The 14,130-nt window shown below is 41.8% G+C and overlaps 1 protein-coding gene across 1 annotated transcript in view; it reads right to left on the bottom strand.

The window, feature by feature from the left end:
• The window catches only part of GPR19 (G protein-coupled receptor 19), a 30,041-nt gene extending 23,256 nt beyond the window's left edge, over nt 1-6,785 (bottom strand). Inside the window, exons 1-2 of the mRNA XM_004693267.2 lie at nt 6,720-6,785; nt 6,155-6,206 (exon numbers count right to left, since the gene is read on the bottom strand). The gene's annotated coding sequence lies outside the window, so the exon portion shown is untranslated. The remainder of the gene's footprint in view (nt 1-6,154; nt 6,207-6,719) is intronic.
• Between the last annotated feature and the right edge of the window lie 7,345 nt (nt 6,786-14,130).

The following is a 14,130-nucleotide window of genomic DNA, read 5'->3' as shown; positions in this document are numbered from 1 at the left end:
TCAAGAGATCAAAAGAGCCAAATTTGTAACCAATTGCAAAGCATATAATTTGAGGAGGTGCTGACCAGGGAGGAAAAAGAGTTGGCACAAAACGACCATAAAGTATTATTTGGAACAAATAGGAAAATGTGCCCTCTGAACTGGGTACTAGACAAAACTGTTATTTATATTAGCTGTGAGAAAGGAATCGGGGTTAACAAGAGAATTTCCCTGTTCTTCACAGCATTCAACACCAAAGAAAGATGAATGCATATATAGACAGGGGAAGTAAAAAGGACCAAACTTTAGCAATTGGTGAACCTGAATGAAGAGTTCATGGCTTTATACTGTATTTACCTTTCAATTTTGTTGACTGGATGGGTATAAAATAACAAATAATGGAACAAGGACAGGCCACATGAAAAGTAAGTCTATCCCCCTTGGAATCAGGCTTAACGACAGTGTGGGGGAGAGAGGCAGATGTACACAGGAGAAAGAGAGAGAACAAGAAGAAAGCAGTGTCTGGCTTGACCTCTTTCAAGGTCACAGCTGGATATAAACACATCCATTTCTACTGCAGCTATAGCAAATTCTCACAAAAGCAGTGGCTTAACACAGCATAAATGTGTTATTTTACAGTTCTGTAGGTCAGAGACCAACACGGACCTGCTGGGTTATTTGCTGTTGACTGGGCTGTATTTCCAGAGGCTGGAGGGAAGAATCTATTTCCTTGCTTTTCTCAGCATCCCACATCCTTGGCTACCATGCAGCCCACTTACTCTATCCTTAAAACCAACCACTTTGCAATTCTCTAGCCATTCTTCCCTGGTCACATCTCCCTCTGATTTTAACCTGAGACTTAGAAAGTTCTCTTAAGGACCCATTCAGACAATCCAGGGTAATATCTCCTTTTAAGGCCAAATTTAATGCTGCATTCCCACAGGTTCCGGGGGGTTAGGTCATGCCCTTTAAGGAACATTGCTCAGGTCTCTCCTACCTCATTCTCTGCCCTGTCCTGTCTTTCAGGTCAATGGCAAGCACCTCAACAGCACATGAACCTCAGAGCAGTTGGCCAAAGGCAGCTGGATCAGCACGAAGGTGGCGGACCAGTACCCCCTGGGAGATGTGAAAGGACTGTGAATGTACCAGCTGCAGGCTTCACAGGGCAAGCAGGAGTCAGGCTGCGGGGGGCACCCACTGGAAACCCACCAATGCAGACTCAGGTACAGAAACTATTTAAAGGAATCACTGAAGAAATGAAATTGAACTCTATTTGAAAACAGATAACCATCTCAGAAGTTGGCTGGCTTGTTTTTGTAACCTAACAGGTTGGTTGATTTTAAAATATGTTTACAAATTCTTTGTTTTGCCCCCCTTCAAACAATGACACCTATTACTCTGCCTGTGAATGTGGTCAGACAGAAACTTGTTTTAATGAATAGGAAGTGGCAAGATTGACTGTAACTGTGGATCACAATAAAAATAGTTTTTACCTGGCTCTTTCCCTCCGATATGACTCATTTTGGAGGGAGCCAGACACCAGGTCATAAGTACACTCGAGCCATCTTGTGAAGGGGCCAGTGGGTGGTAAACAGGACCCTTACCAACCAGCATGGCAGAAGATCCTCCCCCTCTTTGGGGCCAACATCTACATGACCCCAAGTCAAAACTGCCCAGCACAGCTTCTCCCAGATTCCTGACTCTCAGAAACTCTGAGGTCAGGTTTAGAATTCTTTAAGTTACTAAGTCTTGGGGAGCTCTGTTACGCAGCAACAGAGAATTAATCCACAGATAAAACCCCTAAATAATAGGGACCTATCCTTTCTTGGTACATTCGAGCTGTACTGAGTTAAAGTACTATCTCTGATACAAGTGTGCTCCCGATGCAGAAGGCATGTGGTTTCATTAGGCCAAGACCAGTAAGAAGGGGGGCTCGTAACTGTGGCACCCAGTGGGTACAGAGAGTGACTTAGGTAGAAGTGGTTTATTATAACGACTCAGAACTACAGGGAACTCAGAACAGGAAGTGGTGGTTAGACCTGAGGTCAGACTGAAATTGAGGACTTGCTGCTCAGACAACCACTTACTACAGCTCTTTCTCTCTGAGGCTGAGTTTCTGGTGTGGTTTCTTCATTAGCTGCACTTACCTGCTTTTCTATAGAGGTCAGCTTGTTCTGCTTTATACTGTGTGACTGGCCCCCAAGGCAATCCATCCTCTGAAGTTTACATGACCTTACAAATTCAACCCTCCCATATAAATAAGCCAGTCTTATTAAAAACAGAACTGCCATATGATTCAACAATCCCACTTTGGGGTACATAGCCAAAGGTATTAAAATCACCATCTTGAAAACATATCTAAACTGCCATGTTCATTGCAGCATCATTCATGTAGCCAAGGAAAGGAAACAATCTAATGTCCATTTCAGAGGAATGGGTAAAGAAAATGGGATTTAGCCACAGCAGAAATACCATTCAGTCCTTAAAAAGGAGGAAGGAAATCCCATCGTTCTAACAACATGGATAAACATGGAGGAAATTAAATGAAATAAGCCAGCCACAGATCTCACATGTAGAATCTAAGTCAAATTCACAGTAACAGTGAGTTGAATGATGGTTATCAGGGGCAGGAGGAGCAGGAGAAATGGGGAGCTATCAAAGAATACAAATTCTTAGTTATAAAATGAGTAAATCCTAGAGACTTCATATACAGCATGATGCTATTCTTACTGTATTGTATACCAGAAATTTGCTAAGAGGCATTTCCAAATTCTCAATACACACAATGGTAACAATGTGAGCCATATATGTTAATTAGTTTGGTACATTTCACAATGTATATGTATATCAAAAGATCACATTGTGTGTATATATATATACACGCGCGCACACACACACACACACACACACACACACATAGATATTTTTCTTTTTTTGAGGTAACATTAGTCTACAACATTGCATATGATTGAGAAGTATAGGATCACCCCTTCAGGAATATGGCATCATACCATATCCACCACCAAGGCACCTATAGTCCTCTACCAGAGTCCATTTTATTCCCCTTCCTCCTCCGTTCTCTCATGTAGCCTCAGCTCTACAGTCAGATTTCTAGGATTTGTTACTGGTTTGGTTTTATCAGGCCTTTGCTTTTTTTCTTTATATTCCACATATAAATGACACCATCCCATATTTCTCTATCTCTTTCTGACTTATTTCAATTTGCATCATCCCCTCCAGTTTCATCCATGTTGTTGCAAATGGAGAGTTCACCTTTTTAATGGCTGAGTAATATTCCATTACATAAATGTAGCACACCTTCCTAATCCACTCACCTGTCTTTGGGCACTTAGGTTGTTTCCCAATTTACCTATTATAAATAATGCCACAATCACATTGCATATTATAAATATATTATACAATTATATTATACATTGTACATTGTATATCTTAAATATATAGTTTTTGACAACAATTTCCATAAAACTGGGGCAGGGAGACACAACGCAGTGTCTCAATGATCCAATCTAAATATTTAAGAGGCAGAGTCTGACACTGCTTAAATGCGCTGCATTGGATGGAGAAGCATTCCCATACAAATCTACAAGCAATTAAACTTGCAAATTTTACAAAAGGTCAGGGCAAGGGGAAAGGGGTGACTAATTGGTGGAAGAAATGACTGACATCTTTATGTGTTGTGGCTATATATTTAAAATTTCACAAAGTACTGGACTATGGCGATGGCACATGGGTGATTGGTGATGGAAGCCCAAGGGGATTGCAAATGAGATGGAAAAATGCACAAAATGACGTAAAAATAAACTATTACATATAATATATATTTATTATATAAATATGTATATATAAAGTTGCTATAAACATTAAAAAAAAATTTCACAAACTCCTGTCATTACTGACCACTGCATAGTCTCTGAATCCCTTGTCTCCTTACTTTGTGAAGAGTGTTTTACCCATGCTCTTGCTAGGGACCTGACAAATAAATATGCTTGTAAACAAAATGGACTCCCTGAAAGACAGGTTACCCTGTGTGGCCAGGATTGCTACTTTGGGTCTTAGTCTCCAGTGGCTGATACTTCAGCCACAATAGTTTCAGCACAATAGTTTCAACTTCTGGACCACAGCTGTCCTACTAGAAGTACCTTGTCTCCTAGTTCAAATTCCTAAATAAGACATGCCATTTCTCCTGTTCCAAATAAATCATTCCCTGAAAGGCCACACAAACAGGCTTGAACCTCCCCTTCCTCACCTGTTAATACCACAAACCACCTCTACAGTCAGAGCAGCCACTTCGAGCCCAACAGCCTATGAGAAGACGTTTCATTATCAAAGGACTGTGATCCATACACCTGCACCAGCACTCACCCGCTGCAGGGCACCACGAGCCCACACTTCAGAGATGCCAGCCTATGAAGCAGGATATATCATAAACATCCGTTCCACCCTACCACTGCCATCAGTGAGCCAAGGTTCACTATGTAGTAAAGCAATAAACCTATCATCTGTGTTGCCTGTACTCAATCACGGCACCAGTGTGGGGGCTCAAAGCCCTCCCTTCCCACAGCAATGCCTGTATATTCTTGAGACATACTACGGTGGAACCTAGGCTTTAGGATTTTTCATTTAAGAATTATTGCTTTATTGGGGCCCGCCTGGAGCAAGGGGTTATTGTACAGCACTATGAAGCTATCCCAAGCCACTGCAGCTTGAGTTTGATCCCTGGTCAAAGAGCTGACCCACATGGCTCAGCAGACCTCTCCTGTCTCACCTGCTGCTCCCCTCACCAATACATTTCAGTGGATCAGCCTGTTCTCTTCCCCACTCTGCCTCTGATGAATCCTTTCACCGCCCCCCATACCTCTTGCCTTACCCCAGTTCTTCTATGAATAAATGTTTTTTTAAAAAAAATAAGTATCCCTTTATTGAAACATTTTTATTTATTTTGCATATAAGAACTGGAGTGTAGGCCAGAGGTGCAGAGTGTGAGAGGATTCACCAGAGTGGGGAGCAGTACAGGTGGATTTACTGAAATACACTGCTGAGGGTAACAGCAGCTAAGACAGGTCTGCTGTGGAATGTGAGGGTTAGTTCCCTGATTGGGTATAGAATTTAGGCCATCACAGTGGCTCTTTGCAGTGATAGCATTGAATTTTAACCCCTACGCCACAGGGAGGTCCAGCTTTAGATTTTTTAAAGCCCCTCCAGTGATTCCAAGATACAAGCAAATTGAGAACCTGTTTTAAGGCTCTCTAAGGACAGCTATGCACCAGAAAGCCTCCACAATTTGATGGATAAAGGGCACACATAAATGTGGCAGTTGGCTCAAGGACAAAACTAATCTTTTGGTTATATTCTGTATGTCAACTTCTATGCTAGTACTTCATTTTCATTTCATAACCATCCTGTGAGGTAGGCACTGTTATCTTTATTTTACAAATAAGGAATGTGAGGTATGGAAAGGCCAGAAAGAGTGCCTGTCAGACCCAAGAATCAAACCCAAAGTCTGATTCGCAATTCCATTCACTTCCTTTGACACCCACTGAAATGTTGTGCTTCTTACAGCTAGATGATCTCACAAAAAAATAACACTCAGTCTTCACCCAAAAATCCTAGTCTATTGCATCCAGATTTTCCCTGCAACATTTTCCCATGAATGCCACACCTATAACCATGGCATAGACTATACTTAAGGCTAGTCAAATGAAGAGTTCCAGGGAGAACTTGAAAAGGGTCTACAAGTCTGGACCTTCCACTCTGTATGTTAATACCTGGCTCCTTCTCCATCACTACTAGTTTCAATGCTCTCACTTCCTATATGTACTTTATTCTTACAGATGAATGCTACTGCTCAGGCCTCCTGGTGTGGTAGTACTAGGTTCTCCAGCAGTATTCTCTTGCTTGTACTGCAGATAATACACAAAGAATCAAACTATACTGGCTAAGGTACATAAGACTGCTGCCAATATCAAGATTGACTGTAGCACCTAGTGAACAGTACAGAAGACACTTTTGTAATGCCCACTCTTTCATCTAAATAACAGCAAACTTCACCACTTTACTTCTTGAAATACATTTTTCATTGTGGCAGAGAAAAAGGCTTGTGGGAGCTGGAAGGAACCTGCGAAAATCTTTGGACACTTGAGGTGTGAGGCGGTACCTTGAAGGTGTCACAGGGCAAAATCCAATGCTTGTGCAGGTGTCCATGAATCCTGGAGAGAAACAGAGCAATTAGTTCTCTCAAGAGATTTCCCATATTCTAAGTTACTTTAACTGCTTTTGCTAATCCCATCCTCTGTCCTTGTGCAGGGCTATCTATGGTTTCTGGAATGTTCTTGGTTCCATTCATTCGGGGCTTTCCCGATTGTCACTTTATGAATCTGATATAAATGGACATTTCGCTTTTTTGTTTGCAACCATGCACAAGTTCACACAATTTTAAGAAAAACTCCCTTTACTGACAAGAGATGTCTTTTCAATCCCAACTCCCTGGTGTGTAGTGTGGTTCCTGCCTTCATTTACCTCTTAAGTTGCCCATCTTCTCCTTCCCATTTCATCACCCCAGGTCACACTCACAGGAACAGTGATCTCATGGGCTCCAGAAAAAAATTCAAAGCTCATTACCCTTATTGAAAAACTGATGGTCTCACCCACGCCCTTCGCTACTTGACTCGCTGAACCCTCCTCCTCTCACACAGTTTACAGAAAAGAAGGGACGATCATACACATGGATTTGGGACCGTAACATCTCGAAGAATGTTCGCAGCCAACGGATCAACGTGACGATCTTTCTCAGGGGCCAAACTGGACAGTCAAGGAGCCGGAAGCAAGTTTTGAAATTTTCGCGCTGTAAGTAGCGGGCACACGCACGCGCATGCGCCCGCGCCCGCGACCGCTGCAGGGTTCCGCGTTTCGCGCAGGCAGATCTCGCGATGTTTGGGAAACCCCGGAAACTGGCTGGTTCCTGAGCCGCGGGGCGACCCCTCCCGCCCTCACCCCTCTCTTCCCGTCTTGGTCCCCTGCACCCCTTGTGCAGAGGATCCGCAGTCACGTTAACGGTCTAGATCCGGTGACCGGGCTGGCAGCCGGCGCGCTACGCCCATAGGCCGTGCAGGTTCATCAGGAACAAAAGACGGGGATGTGTAGACATGTTGTACAAAGTCAGTTTACTAACTTAGAGGCCTATGTTTTGTTTGGGTTTTCCACTTTCCACACTCGAAGAGACCCCCCTGGACGACCCCCGAGCAACTTGACGCCCCCCCCACCCCCACCCTCACCCTCGTCCTCGGCGGCCACCGCGCCTGCGCGGGCGTTTGTTTACAAACTGTACGGCCGCGGGGTCCGGCTCGCCGAGGGCCTTTTGCTGCCTCAAAGGCTAGTGGGTCACCTGGCCCTGCCTGCTTGCCGGGTGCTAGGTCGAAACCGGGCGGTTTCGATTCCTGTTTGAAGCCAGTAAGACCCCGAAGGACTCAAAACTCGGAGCACTTCGAAATCGTCGCCCAGCTTGTGTTTGGGGGTATTTTTATAAAGAACGGAAGCAAGAGCTAGTAGCATTGTACCCGTGATTGACAAGTGCTTAGCAACCGCCAAACGCGTGTATAGGATTTAGGTATCTCTTCAAAATGCGGACTGTTACAGTGGAAATACACTTAAGTCTAAACTGAAGGCCGTTTTGCTCAAGCAAACCTCGAGCAGTGCTTGATTAAGGCCGATTCTTGGAGCAATGTCAGAAAAAGCAACATGCAAATTTTGAAACTAAAAGGAGGGCTCTAGAAGCAACGGGTAGAAAAAGCACAAACCAACAAGCAAATTTTTAATGGCTTGACATTTCCTTCAAGTCAGTCTCAAATGACTTAGAAGGCAGTGATGCTTAGCTTTTAAAGTGAGCAACTCAGGTGCAACTTTGTGTTATGGATGTGACTGGATCTGGTTGACAACAGGCAGGCAAGCTGATTTTTGAGGAAGTATCTTCATGAGCGATTTCTAATGATTCATTTCAGTATGCTCAAGCACATCCTTAAATAACTGAAAGATTCAGCTAAACCTAAATCGTTAGCTTAGAGTTGGGTAAAAGCCTAAACGTTCTATTTGGCAATTAGACTCTTTTTTAGACATTAAATGGCGAGCAGCGAGCGAAGGCTTATTTGTAATGGACATTTCTACAAAGGAAGGTGAAATTTTTGGTTATTGTGAAGTAAAGGAATTTTATCAACTGGTGTATTGAAGGTTCTGGACGCTTGAGCACCTTCATCTACAAAATAATGAGGCTCTGGATTTTTTTGTATTATATTCGATATGCTAGAACCATTTAGTGATCTAAATATCTGGGTGTTTTAAGAAAAATGTGTGCTAAAATCCAGTCCCGTTATCTAGAGGTTTGCTCACTTGGTGGGTGGGGGACAAGGTGTTATGATAAGTAGTTTTCTGAGCCAGGACTGAACTGACATTTTCTTCATGAAGGAAAGACATATAGATAAGGCGAATTGATTCTTTGTTCCCTGGACTGATTAAGAGTGACTCACACAGACGGCTTCCTTTATCAAGGCCATCAACTACTGTAAAACAAACAATACTTTGCTGGTACAGGATACAATGGCTAATGAAAGTTAAGTATATGATTTGGGTGAAGAGTTGATAAAATAGAATCCTTTGTGACTCTGTAAGGCTGGTAAGTGATCAAATAAAATATTAACTTTGTTTGCTAGAAAAGAAAACCCTTCTGAGGAAAAAACACACCGTTCTTTTCAAAAAAATTTGGTTACCCCTTCTACAAGCTTGTCATGTGACTGATACACTTACCAAAATGCCACAGTCAGCAATTTAGAAGGTTATCCGCACCATTTATTGCATGTGCGCTGCTGTGAACACAGTGAGATTGTCAAGCAGTTAAAAAACAACTTGCCATTTGTGTCTATATATTTATATGGATCTGGGTTCTTGAAATTTTGTGGATCCCCACCCCAGACAATTAAAAAGAAAATGCTAAACAATGAATTTGATACATAGTGCTGAAAACCCCAAGCTGCGGAGAATCAGCACAGTACAATCTTATGTATTAACTGCGTGATGTTTTTTTCATGATAGATGACTTTAGATATTCTTAAACACATGTATCAGGGTCAGATCACAGTGTTTGTGTATGAATCCTTAATGATAAACAAGGGACATCAAAGAAATTTTGTTGCTACTTCTAGCTCTGCACTCTTAAGTACTGGGAGTAATTCCAGTACTCTTGTCATAGCTAAAGAGAGAAAGTTCCAGTCCAGTGGAAGGGATTCATAATCTTGGAAGGGAGGGTGGGGAAGTGACTAGACAAATGAGAGGAAAAAAGAGAACTTTGATTTTGGATATGAAGCAATGCACATTGATATCTCTGCTAACACTCTTCCCACCACTAAGGAATTCTGTGCGCTGGCTTCTTTACTCCATGGACATATCTGGAAGTATGCCTCTCTGTTCTGCCATCCTCAGTATATATACTTTTGAAGATTTATTTATTTATGCTTACAGAATTGGGGTACAGGCCAGAAGTGGTGTGGGTGAGAGGATTCACCAGAGACAGAGTCGGGAGCAGAACAAGCAGACTGACAAAGTACACTGCTGAGGATAACAGCGGGAGGTTGTAGAAGAGGTCTGCCAGCCATCTGGGTCAGTTCCTTGGCCGGGGAGGGAACTCATGTTGCAGTGGCTACGGAGAGCTTCATAAGCCAGAGCTTTAACACGTTGTGCCACCAGGAAGAGCCCCATCCTCAGTATATTCAAGAAACTTCTGTCATAGTCACATGATGATGGCCAGAGAGCCAGATATCACAGTTTTCGTAGGAAATGTTCCACTCAGAAACGAAGGGTGCCAGTATGGGTGTAGACTGAAGCAAACAACAACAAACCTTTTTCTTTGTCCTCTGTTATGGGTAAACAGTCTTTCCCATGTGACTCCCCTTTACATCTTACTGCTCAAAATTGTATCAAAAGACAGCACCTAGCTGAGGAGGCTAGAAAAATATGTACAGGGAAAACAAGTGTGTTCTTTAAAATGGTGCCCTAAAAGGACCATACTCCTGGGAAATATGGGGTTAGGTGTAGACAGCTAGAACCTATGCAACTATGTTACCTTTTGGGGATCATAAAAAGTACTATGTTAATAAGAATAAAAAGAGAACTAATAAATCTCCTTTGGCTTTGGTACAAGGTGATCTTGAAAGCTAGCTGTCCAATATAGTAGCATGCCATGTGGTTTGTGTATTTTAACTGCTAGAAAAATTTAAAGTACATTTGTGTCTCATATTTTTAACCGAACAGCCCTGATTTAGAGCCTTTAACCCTGGAATATGTGTTTCCTCCTTGGACTTATAGCTCCTTGAGGGCATTTACTTCCAATGAAAACCAACTTCCTGTCAAAACTTAAAATCTGACCCAGGATTTAGCCTTCCTGATCAATCAGTTCATACCCGGCCCCAACATACACAGGAGAAAATTATTAATGTGGTGAAAAGCTTAAAGATTCTTGAGGCCACCAGACAAGCTTCTATTTTCACTAAGGGATAGCATTCCTGGAGAATTTTCTGTTGTTTTTTTTTTTCTTACAGTTTTTATATTGCTAAGGTTTTTAATTATGTGAATGTTGGCCATTGATTGCTTCAAAATGTAAGGAAATTAAATGGAGGAAATTAATGAATCAATGTAATTTCTGAATTACTGACTTTATTTCCCCATTTACCAATTGCATATAAACTAATAATGACTGTATCTGGCATATAACATTCTTATTGTGGGAGGTAGGGCTGTTAGTAGGCAAACAGGAGAGATAATTCCAATCCTGTGTTTTCAAAAGACCAGTAAATGATTCTGGGCTATCTTGAACAATAACATGGGAGTAAGATGACATTTCTTGTCACCAAGTTAACATTAATAAATGGGTCTCTGATTAATACAATTACCAACTTCCCTGTTCCCATTTGAAACCTATTGAGTTCTTTTTTTTTTTAAGTTTTATTTATTTTTTAAAGTTTTATTTATTTATGCATACAGAACTGGGGTACAGGCCAGAGGTGCAAGGGTGGTGAGAGGATTCACCAGAGACAGAGTAGAGCACAGAACAGGCCAACTGACAGAGTACACTGCTGAGGGGAGCAGCGGGGAGACAGGAGAGGTCTGTACCATGTGAGTCAACTCCCTGGCCAGGCTGGGGATTGAACTTATGATGAAGGGCTGTGGCTAGCTTCATAGTACTGTCTTTAAAGGGTTGTATCACCAGGGAGGCCACCCATTGAGTTCTTAAGACCTATTTCAAAAGCAGCCTCTTTAGTGAAGCCTTCTCTATATATATGTATATACATACATATATATATGTATGCATATATATATATAAGATAGTTTATTTTTACATCATTTTGTACCTTTTTTTTTTCATCTCAATTGTAATCCCCACTGGTTTCCCATCACTGAATCACCCATGTGCCATCACCATAGTTCCGTGCACTTCCCTCCCCCATTTTTGATCCCATTCCCCACTCCACCCCCACAAAATATCTCTGGTATATGGTTGTTCATTATTATTATTTTCTCACCTGGTCCATTATACTCCTTCTATGAGTGAAACCATCCGGTATTTTTCTTTCTCTTTCTGGCTTATCTCACTAAGCATGATCTTTTCCAGCTCCATCCAAGTTGCTGCAAAAGACATGTGTTTCTTTTTTTTTTTTTTGGTTGCTGGGCACTATTCCATTGTATATATGTACCACATCTGTTTTATCTAGTCATCTACTTTTGGGCATTTGGGCTGCTTCCATGTTTTTCCAATTGTAAATAAAACAGCAATAAACATGGGGGTGCAGGTATCTTTTTCAATCAGTGTTTTTGTGTCTTTTGGGTAGATACCTAGGAGTAGGATTGCTGGATCGTAGGGAAGCTCCATGTTAAGCAGTTTGAGGAACCTCCAAACAGTTTTCCATAGTGGTTGTACTAGTTTGCATTCCCACCAGCAATGCAAGAGAGTTCCTTTTTCTCCACATTCTTGCCAACATTTGTTGTTGCTAGTTGTTTAAAGATGTGCCATTCTCACTGGGGTGAGGTGGCTTATACATTTTTTTTTATATAGCACATACATTTGGCCTTGTATTATTGTCTCTATTTAATTTCTATATATAGAAGAAACTTTCCCCCATTGAACAAAGTGAATGTATTTTATTCACTTTTCAAAATTTATCTGATGATAGGCCTATTTGTGCATACACTTCAGTATGTGTCAAATTTAATCATGCTGGATCTATCCTAAATGATTTGAATAATGGGATGTTTCTCAAATCTGAAGTATGAGTTAGTATTTGACTCACATCTCTAGTGTTTGGGGAAAAGAGGACAATGCGTATAAAATCACATTAGAAAATGAAGCCATGGAAAATTTGAGTTAGCTGATAGCCATCTTCTTTTAGGCAGAGTTGTCTTTCAGACCCCATCATAAAGTACGTTTCTTAGCCAGGAGCACATGCCCTGGTTAGAAGTAGGGCACTCTCTCCAGGAAGGGGCTGCAGGCTTCTGGGCCCCTGGCTGCCTTAGCTCCAACCCCTACTAGAATGTAACAGGCTACTTCTTTGATCTTCACTAGAACCATGTGTATTTGCCAGTTTCTATAGGTACTACCTACCTACTCTGCATTTAGTTTGTTTAGGAGATTGAAATTGGTCTCCATGGAGGAAACAAAACAGGCTCAAGACTAGATTTATATTTGAAGCCAAGGTGACATGTCTTGGAGGCTATTTAAGTGGACGCTCTCTTTGATGCAACCAGGCATATAGAAAACAAATCACCTTATCTCTTTGTTTTTACTTCCTCGTGTGTTAAGGGCTATAATACTTACCTGACTGCAGTTATTAAAACACGCTGCTGTGAAAAGTAAATGTTAAAGTCAGAGTATAATGTGAGTGCTGTATGAAAATGATCTAACAATGTTTAATAGGTAGAAGTATACAGTTCAATGGAATTTGGTAGGGATAAAAACTCTTGCACATGTATTTAGAAGAGTAGATTATAAATGTGGTCGTGGTTTGGAGAATTTGCAGGATTAGGACTGACACTTCTGGCCTGGTGCTGCCCTCCTGTGATGTTTAAATAGCACAGCAGGTCCATTGCATTTCTGGTTCATGAACAGGTCGGGAATTCTAGCTCATTACAAACACTCTCCTGTCCTCCTGTGGCCACCAGCGGCCTTACGAGTCTGAATGTTTTCTTCAGTAATGTAGAAGATGGAAAGCTACTCTGAAAAGCTAATCCCAAATTAAGGAAACAATCAACAGACTGCAGATTATGTTTGACACTAGACATGTGCTTGGTCCAGTGATAATGGGTAGGCAACTGAGGTTTGAAGAATACCATCATGATTGCACCAGGAAATCTTTTTGTCAAGGATAAAGAAATATAATTTATTGCCCTTTTAATAGACTAAGAACTTTAAAAGGCTTATACTGTTTGTTTGGTAAACAAGACCATCTATGACGGTGGGAACAGAAGATGCTGTTCTACAATGATTTTTCAAGCAGAACATCAGCCAGTTGAAATATGAGGCTCACAAGCCAAGCTAATTCTACACTAATTCTTTTAGCACATTCTCCAAAAGTGGTTCCTTTCAAAGAGGTTGAAGGTAATTTGTCAACATCACCAAGATATTGAAGGAAGCAGTGTGAAACCATACAATGAGACCGGCAGAGAAGGTTGTCAGGGCGCTCACTCCCCCAATCAGCCCATGCCAGAGCTCACTCCTGGCCTGCTTCCAGCCTGGTTTCCTGATTTGAGAACCTAGCCACCTCTGCTTAGACTACATACATGCTTGCATATTTTTTCCATGTGGTAATACAGCATGAGTGTACATGGCCTTCTCCCTCTAGTCCATTCAAGCTAGCCTTTCATGTTTTCCACTCCTGACACTATTCTCATCAAGCTCACCAGTGACCTCCACATGTGCTCACTGGTCAGAGTTTGGTCCTCTCCTTGCTAACTCCATTCATCAGCAGCACTCAGACCACTAGATGTTTCACCTCCTTGAAATGTTTCTCTTACTTGGGTCTAGTTGCCTCTCTCCTGGCTCTCCTTCACACATCAGTGGCTTCTGTGCCATCTCATTTGCCTACATTCAGCCATGGT

This window comes from Condylura cristata, unplaced genomic scaffold (assembly GCF_000260355.1).
Source record: "Condylura cristata isolate star-nosed mole 26May11 unplaced genomic scaffold, ConCri1.0 scaffold00036, whole genome shotgun sequence".
NCBI lineage: Eukaryota > Metazoa > Chordata > Mammalia > Eulipotyphla > Talpidae > Condylura > Condylura cristata.
This window is presented reverse-complemented; position numbering and strand designations above follow the sequence as displayed.